Source organism: Calidris pugnax, unplaced genomic scaffold (assembly GCF_001431845.1).
Source record: "Calidris pugnax isolate Ruff unplaced genomic scaffold, ASM143184v1 scaffold44, whole genome shotgun sequence".
NCBI lineage: Eukaryota > Metazoa > Chordata > Aves > Charadriiformes > Scolopacidae > Calidris > Calidris pugnax.
Window position 1 is genome coordinate 37,090,660 of NW_015094506.1, and position 9,362 is coordinate 37,100,021.

General features: G+C 45.3%; 1 long non-coding RNA gene across 1 annotated transcript; it reads right to left on the reverse strand.

Annotated features, from left to right (window-relative positions):
• Positions 1 to 1,463: 1,463 nt before the first annotated feature.
• Positions 1,464 to 9,211, reverse strand: LOC106901125. The gene is made up of 4 exons (XR_001414247.1): positions 8,993 to 9,211; positions 8,811 to 8,904; positions 7,318 to 7,546; positions 1,464 to 3,669 (listed from the first exon to the last, which is right to left on the reverse strand). It is a non-coding gene; the product is annotated as an uncharacterized LOC106901125 (long non-coding RNA).
• Between the last annotated feature and the right edge of the window lie 151 nt (positions 9,212 to 9,362).

Here is a 9,362-nt window from a genome sequence, read left to right on the forward strand (position 1 = left end):
GAGTCCTAACAGCATCCTAACAAGGAAAACTGAAATGAGGCTTTAAAATTTGCCTCTTCTGAGTCCCCTGCTTGTCAGTCGCAATTCTCCAGCCATTTCTCATCTTGCATGATTTCTGGCTTCTGCTGACCTGCCTGCTGCCTCCAGCCTCTGTCAGTGATGGAGGCAGGAGAGCGGATGGCAGCAGGCGTTCACACACCGAGCGCTGGTGCACCCCATGGTAGCTGCTATGCAGAAAGCCTCATATGTGAACGTTCCTACTGCGTTATTGACTTCTGCACTGGGACTGGCCTGGGGCTTGGGGAATCTAACAGAAAAATAGAAAAATAGATGATCAAAGAAGGATTAAAACCGCATTGCCTTTTTGGAACATTCTCATTCTTAAGCCTCCCACCTACTTCCAGCACAGACAGCTGCAACTTCAGAGGAATGTAGGAGCTGGAGCTCACATATTGTTAAAAACACAGGTTTCAGAAGTGAAATGAAGCACCTGGTGACTGCTTCCCGTGACTTCTTTTCCCCTCTGACAGCAAGAAGGGGTGTTGAGGCTGACTCATTGGTTTGCTGCCTCCATGTCCCACTCCCTCACTCCATGCTAAATCTGTGTGCTGCTGCTGGCACCATCCTGACCTTGTGGTGAACCAGCTGTGGGAGCGCTATCATCAGCCATTCTGAAAGCAGAAAAAAAATACATCACTTTTTCTTGTTGTTTTCTGATGGTTGGCTCCCAGAAGAGGCTCATTATGGGATCAGATATGTACTGGAGCTGGACCAAAAGATGCTGGGGGATTACATGGACAGAAGCGGGGAAGGGGAAGGAGCCCATCAGTCATGGAAAGAGAACCTTAGACCAGTTTAGCCGTAATATGAAACACCTCCTGAAGAAATTAATTATCAAGGACATGCTGGGAGGGGAAGGACAGTGTAACAGAGGGACAAGGTTTCATTAATCATCATTTGCTACTCTTAGTGTTCATTTGCTCAGTTCCGTGCGGCACCACACTGAGAGTACTGCTTGGGAGAGGCCCCAGAAGTAGCTGCAGTGTAGTTAGAGTGGAGATTTTGGAGATGGGATTTGGTGGTTACAAGCTCCAGTTGCTGCTTTAGCAGGTCTCAAATTGAACATGAGGTCAGACCCAAACCCTTTGCCCAGGCTCCGAGCTGCTGGGTGTGAGATGGCTGCCCCAGGAGTCACATCCCTGACAGGGTATTTGAGTTCAGGCACTGGGCAGCTAAGCAGGACTTGGCTTAACTCCCTCACATAAAAGGAATATAGCTTGGTCTGGTTAGACCTCTACATGTCCATTTGGTTATTTTCTCTAATGGTAGTGAAATTTATCATCCTGGACACTTATTTTGCTACTTAATTTAAGTTATATTTTATTACTTTTATATACTTTTCCTCCTCCGTCAGGACAAAAAAAAAAGGAGGCTAAAAGCAAAACAAAGCAATTTCAGCAAGACTAAATAACACCTTCAGGGTACTATAACATTGGCATTGGTCATTTAATCATAATAGGCTTTACCTTCACTAAAAGCATTGAAATACTTATAGAAGCAAAACCATCTACTGGAAGGCTCCGCTCCTCCCTTACCAGCGTGGCTCAATTCTCCTCCATTTCAGTGCATCGTGTCCCCACAGCCCTGTTAGCTCAGACTTCCAAATTTCATATAACAGCCGTACAACTTGCAGAGCACCTCAGGTGATCTTTCCACTGCATTCATTGCTGGTAAGGGCTCGGCTGAAGGATCATGGTCAGCTTCACGTGCTGCAGTTCAAGGAGGAAGCTGCCAACTTTCACAAGTCCAGAAAATAATCAAGGACCTAGAAAACTCAGCCTACATGAGAAGTTTGAATGAGCGAGGGAGGGGGAGTGTAAAGAAATGAAGGCTGACAGGTTTAATCACAGTCTTCAAATACACAAAGGGCTTCTGTGAAGAGGCAGGAACAACCTACCTGTTCTCAGCATCCTTGTTAGCATAACGAGCCAAGTATTTCATCTGCAGCAAGGAAGATTCGGCTGGGTTATTAGGATCACAGTAACAGTTAAGCAGTAGATACATGGCATGCAAAATCCTCGGACCTCCCTCACTGGAGATTTTTAATAGAAGGGGCCAAGCACATCAAAACTTTCCTACAGGTGTAGGGGATACTGCTCCAGGTTGGGGTTATGTCCTAGGTACCCCAGAGGTCCTCTCCAGCCCTCTGGGTCAGTCAAACCCCTTGCATGAGAGTGCACAATGGATGTGGTCCCAGCAGAAAGACCACGCGGCACAGAGGGACACTGGGGTGGTCCTTCTGCACCCAATGGTGCCTCTTTGTGCGACGAGCCCTGGGAGGAGGCACCACCCTGGCTATGGCTGGGCGTCAACACCTTTCCTCCTTTTCATGAGAAATCCGAACTGAAATGCATTTATGCTGCAAAAGTTGTCTTGAAGGGAAGAAACATTCAGAACTATCTAAAAGGCAAACAAATTCCTGATTTGCCTGAGCCACTGTGCAAGACAGTTCCAGAGCTGATTTGATGAGACTGAATTTTATTCAGGTCTCACAAATTTTATACCAGACTTTGTGTCCTGCCTTGTCCCAGAGGAGCACAGTTTCTGCAAGAATTATTAGAGTGAAATACAGTTGCAGCCTCAACTATTAATCGCTTCACAAGTGAAGACCCAGGCTTCCTTACACTGCATCCAGGGAAGGAATACTAGCACGGACTTGATGCACACATATATATATATATTTATACAGATAAACCAGAACCATTGCAAAAACTGAGCATCTGAGTTTTGTACTTGTGGAAACCTACACAAACTCTCACAATTCACTTCAGATTGCCTGAGTTCCAGTGATCTGGCATGCCTGTGATAAACACGGAGGTTATTACATCCTGAGTCATTGTTCAGAAGAAAATAACTTAACCTTCTAATAAACTAAAACATGAAAGAAAAATATGCATTTTTGAGACTGATGCGATGACTACACTGAGATTTTGCAATATCCTGATGAAGGAGGGCTGTTTACTGCAGACAAAAGAGAGCGACCGCATTGTGGCCAGTTCTTTGTAGCATCTCTCTGAGGACAAACACGGCTTTATTCTGGCCGGAGTCCAAGTGAACCGACTGCCTTCATCAAGAACATTTCTTTAGGTACTCTGACACGGTGGCAAAGGCGCTCGAAACGTGATTAATGGCAATGGGAGATCATAACAAAGGTTAATGCTTTTTCAGCTGTATGCCACGGTTCTGAAACCAGAGCTGTGGATGTGTACTGGGCAGCCAGTTCACCTGCTCTATACATAGGGCACTATACATACGGCAGGCTGAGAATGTGCTGGAGTTTTGGTAGCCAAAAGTATCAGAGGCAGGCAGGGTAATCAAATCCCTATTAGTCCATCTTCGTGCTGTTATCTAATGAAAATCATTTCAGTCGGATGTCCCAGACCTCAGCACAAACCTCATGCTTTGTGGATGCCAAAAGCTGCTTTCGAAAACACTCTTCTTTTTACCATCTCCCGTGAGCATCAAAACGTCCAGTGTGTCTAGCAGGATGCTGTGCATTTATTTTTCACGTCGCTCTTGAGGAAAAGCTGCTTTAGTAAACCCACACGGGGTGGCAAGCAGTGTTAAATAACTGAAGTTTCCTGTTGATTACCTTATTCCGTCTCCTCCCTGTGGCAGAGACAGATAAGACGTGATTTTTCTATCAATTTCATTGACATGAAAATAACCACTTTTAAAATCAGGGCTAATGAGCTAGAAACGTACAACAAAAAAATTGCTCAAAACCTGTAAATATGGACACTGAAATGCAGCTATTTGACATGCTGAGCCACAACAATGACACATGATTTATTGATTAGTTGCCATCACATGACGGAAGCTCAGCTAGTCATTTAAAATACCCACATTATCGTGGAAATCTTCCTACGAATAAAAAGGTAAAATACAGCCTCTGTGGTAGTAGTCAATACCTTATTTTTTCTATCTTAGCTGATGTGTCATCGATGAATTCTGATTGATTTAAGACTTTTTACATGATAAATGCTTCTCTAACTCTGTTGTACCATATTAAACTCCTACTATTTTAGCCGTATGTTTAACTACTATAGTCCTTAACACTCGAATAATATAAACACAGAATTCCTGCCATATATGTTCGGAAAATGTTAATTATACACTATCTGAGGTTACTGATGTAAAAAGATGCATTATTTCCAGCATAAAATAGCTGAATCTGATTTTCCACTCCTGAACAGAATACTGTAATCATGCACTCTTACTTGTAATTGTCTTCCCACAGCCTAGCTCTCCGTAATAAAACTATTTCAAATATTAGTAGATAATGAGATTCTATTATTTTTTTTTTACAATATAGATATATTTATCACAGCATGCATGGCAGTTAACTAATTCAAATAGCCAGTTCTCCAACTAGTTGCAGAATGAGCAATAACATCAAGTCTAAGTATATTGGCTGTGGTTACAATGAATTGTTACTTCATGATAGCAGAGCAGTGGCTTTGGAACTTCGCTAGGCAGCTGCTTTAATTAAAGTTGGAAATGCTGGTTTGTCTGGTTTATATATGTACAGGTGTGTATGTGTGTTTGTGAAGGGTCCATTTAAACAAAAAAGGAGGAGGAAAAAAAGGGCAGGGCCAAATATTAGTTGGCAACATTTTACATTCATTTTCATTTTAACTACATTTTAAAACAACACTAAACTTTCTGCTGAAATTTCTTATCATATTTTGTTGGCTTTTTTTAAGAAATTAAATTCCTCAGAAAATTCAAGGTAGCATTAAAAAATGCAAACATTGCCTGTATGAACCTCTTCATTACCCAAATATCTCTTAACTGGGCTCACACACAATTGGGTACAACAAGGGCAATATCAGAACATCTAGTCTTGAGTGCAAGGGCTGCTACTTGTAATAGTTATACATACGCATATAGACATTGCATACATCCATATAAGGTTTTCTGTGGATTCCACATGGAAATTGTATCCAGGGCCTGCTGGTTTTCTATCTCATGCCTTTGTGCAGCAATTTATATCTGTAGCCAAGTATATGCAGAATGTCTACTAAACTAAACAAAAGTAAAAATCTGACTGAGGAACATTTTTCACAGGTGTAAACAAATGTACCAAGTGAGGATTGATTAGAAAATACCAAAAAACACCTGCTATGGGTGGCTCAAATGTTTTCCAGCATCAAAAAAAAAAATAAAAAATGAAGGGAATCATATGATTAACCTTAAGTTATTTTACCCTTAAACATTTTTTATCTATATTGTTGGAAAATGGACACTGAGAAATCCATCAACCACAAAAAAAAACCCAATATAGACAAATGGATCTGCCATGTGAGTTTGGTGCAAAGGACATGAAAGTCAGGATGCACACAGTGACATTTCAAAAATCTAATAATAACACATTAGATTTATCTGGCACTTTTCATCCAGAAAAAGTAGATCCCAGGGTGATTTATGGACTGTGAAAATATAAATATGTATATTTGGGTCATTTCAGTCACTGGCAAAAGACGATGTGGTGCCCTGATTAGGAACTGAAGACCTTATGCTGCCCGGTGCTCAGATGGAGAATGAGAAAGTCTTGTAGAGCCCTTGTCTACATCTTAACCAAGAGATGAGAACCATTCAGGTAGTGTCCTTCTTCCTCTGCTCTTTGATTTCCCTTTATCGACATAAATTTCTTACAAAGGATGGTGGTAGCAGAGGTGGTAGAGCAGACCCAATCTCAACTACAGCCGCTCAGTGGGACAGCAGATGCATTGCTGCTCACAGGAGGAGGAATCCTTTACCCTTTCTCCCCCCTCCCCATCTTTCAGAAGAGAGCTGAGATGCAGGAGATCCTCAAGCAGGATGTAATGAGATTGCTTGGACTTGTGGGCACACAGACAAAATTTTCTGCACAGATAAAGTGAAATTTTAGTCATTTTAAAGGATTTGAGGTTCCTTTTTGGGTTGCTCTCAGGTTATCTCCATGGCCACGGGCCAACAACCTTCCTTCCTAAAGGCTGATACCAACCATCTGGCTGTTTATCTGCCCATAAAGATGTCAGAACGCACTGGCTAGTTGCAAACAAATGAATAAAAGAGGTAGAAGCCTCAAAGATAATTAAGTTCCCAGTGGTTTGTGAGCATCAGTGACTAGAGACTCACATCAGTTTTCCAACAGAGAGGTACAGGGGGAACTCAGCTGTTCAGGGCTGTGCCCGGTAGTGTGGGCAGATCCCTGTCACTCTGGACCAGCAAGTGTCTGCTGCCTCTCGCCACCGAGAAGAGGTGTCACATCGGACATGAAAGAGAAATGGGAGATGAGGTTATAGCAAGGAGTGAGCCAGAGACAAAGCCACAGGAAACCCAGCTTCATTAGTTCTGTTGCTTGTGGAACAAGGTGTTTTTAATAACGACAGCTGGAAATTCTTCTCTTTTTTTACAGGCCTCGGCAGCAGGAAGGACACTGCGTATTGCGGCGCCTTAGATAAAATGGAGAATTGACGGCCCCAGGAAGAAGGGAAGCAGGAGAGAGGCACGGATGCAGCATCCAGGGTAAGAGATAATAACAGGCAGAGAGAAAAAAAAAAGAAAAAAGAGGGATGTGAGTAACAACGAACGGGTGATAACAGGGTGAGGAGAGAAAGAGGGAGTGCGGAGGGAGGAAATAATTGGAAATTGAAATCTGGACCACAGTCCTATTCACACGCAGTCCCATTATCTGTGTCCTTACACGGGAGAGGGAGAGAGCACGGCTCTACCCCCTGAGCCACACACTGGCTCTGCCTCTGTAAGTGCACGCCGGCAGCAAAGATCCCCGAGAGTCTGGGAAGCTGTTAATCACTCAGTCCTTTACTTGTTGCTCTTTCCTAAGCATTTCTACATTTAGGATTTGATTTTACCTCTTTTTTTCTTTTTTTTTTTTTTTTTTTTTTTTTTTCTTTTTTTTTGGGTAGTGATAAGGGAGGGGAATAATCCTTCAGCTGCAAATCACAGGTTTTGATGTGCAGCTGTTTATCTGGGTTCAGTGGGGGGATATCTCCCCGTATCACATACTTCTCCATGGGGGAGAAGGACAATGTGCTGGCTCCGAGACAAGGAAAGGCTGATGGGAAGCAGAAGACCATCTTGTGAACACTTTGCACCTTCGCAAGCGGGCCGAGTGCTGAATTCAGCACTGAATTCAGTAACAAAAGTGCTGTGGCACACATTTGTGCCCCGGCTGGCAGGACCAACAGGCTGAGATGCCATCCTGCTGCTTTAGCACATCCACATGCACCTGGCAGAACAGCAACTTACAGAGGGCTTAGCAGAGAAGACAGCTGTCCTGGGACAGGATGCTGTGTGGCCACCTCAAGCTGTAGTTCAGCTTCATAACCCCTGTCTCACTCAGCAAGGTCAAACGCACAGCAGGTAATTGTTACGGACTGCATGAGGATTCAGCACGGTTTCACTTCACCAGCTCCTCTTTTGAAGGAAATAAACTGTCACCATTGCTCTGGCTCTGTGCGTGTCCGTGGGCAGGTTTCTAAAAAAACAAAACCAAAAAGCTGTTATGAAGCCAGAGCAACAAGAGCCGAAGGAAACCGCTCCAGCCAGAGGGAACCATGTGGCATGCCAGGAGGGGACTAAGGCTTAGACTTAGCCTGGGGACAGCCACCATGGGGCAGCAGGAGTATGGCAAGTACAGCCCTGGCCAGTGGCCATCAGATGGAGCAGGTGTGGGCCCACTACCGAGGGTCCCTCCCCCAGCAGGGTGAACAGATCACTAGGTTTGGAGCAGACAGGGTGGGGGGACCAGCGACAGAGCCCCCAGCAGAAGCCCCGGGGGCAGAGCATGCCAGGAGGCAGAGATTCACAAGCCAGGGCACAAGGAAAGCCGCCTGGCTGGTAATTCCAGGGCATTCTGCCAAAAGTTTGGGCACAACCTGGCCAGAAGCCCAGATGTTGAAAAGGCAGCGTGGAAAGTGAGGTCTTACTAAGCCCATTAGCAGCCTGTGAGTTTCTCTGTCCTGGATCCCTCCCAGGTCTTGCAGAACGCGACTAGCCCAATTTTCCTAGGGAAGTCCCATCTCCCTCCTCTTCAGATTCCCCTCCTCTCTTCCAGCAAGCCAAGAGGTACAGAGGTTCAGATCTTCTGAAACCTTCCACAATCACACCAGATCAGTTCTTTCTCATCTTACAGTGACTCAGCCCAGTCAGGTGAAGAGCAGGAAGGACGCAAACAAACAAGGATGAGGGCCTTCTGGTGGAGGGGAGTGAAAAAACTGGGCCAGACTGGTGAGACCCAACCAGCAGACTCTACCTCCTGAGCACAACCCCAGAGGGAAAGCTCCACTTAACACCAAGTTCAAATGACCCCAATCCACCACTGAGATGGAGGCAACACCTTGCATGGCAAGGTCTGAAAACCACTTCTAACGTTTGCTGCAACAGTCTCTGGCTTTTCACTCTTGCCCACATTTTGGAACTGATTTTTATTTAAGTGGTATTTGTTGCTGTTCTGAGATACAATGACAACTTTTCAGCAACTTCCAGGGTGCCCTTTGAGAAGCCTGCTTGTCTGACCAGCTCCCTCCTGTTGTTTCACTGGGTAGCCCAACACACGCAGAATTTAATGAACCTCACTCAAAGTGCCAACAGCACCTAATTAATCACTACTTGCAACATCGCTGGTCCACAGTTGACTGATGGAAAGCGACTTACAAAGTCTAGACAACTTGCCCAAAGCTTACCTGAGCCATTCTTCTGAGCCATCCCTCTTTTTAATAGATTATCCCTACGTTACTTACAGTGGAGACAACTGAAGGTGGAGAAGATGGTGATGCTTAAGCAAGTTGATGCTGTGTGGGAGCAGGGTCTCCGTTAACTCCTGTTGGTGTGCTTCTGGGGAGGAGAAATTTGGACATGGACTTTTTAGTGGAGTGGCTGAGAGGGAGAACAGACCTTCAGAAAATTGTGATTACAAGTTTACCTGAAAGAGATAAACCCTGGAGTACTTGAAGTTCTCTAAAAATGTTGCCGGTGACACATTTTGGTCCCTGTACCGATCGGTCAGGGTGTGCAGGAGAAGGTGGGAGCTCTGGGAGTGCAGGAGTCTCAGCTCAGGGGATGAGGGGTGGAAATCGTGCTGCTCCCTGCGCATTCAGGAGCATCCCCAAAACGCCACCCGAATACGCCGGGCACCCCGAGGCCTTTTGCTACAGGAACAGCAAGGGGACCCTTCCCCGGCGGTGTCCCCCGCCCGCTGGAGGGAACGGCGGAGGCAACGCCGACCCCAGCCCGGGGCAGGGGAGGGTCCCGCCGCCGCTCCCCAACCCCCGGGGGCCTGCGGGGCTCCGCCC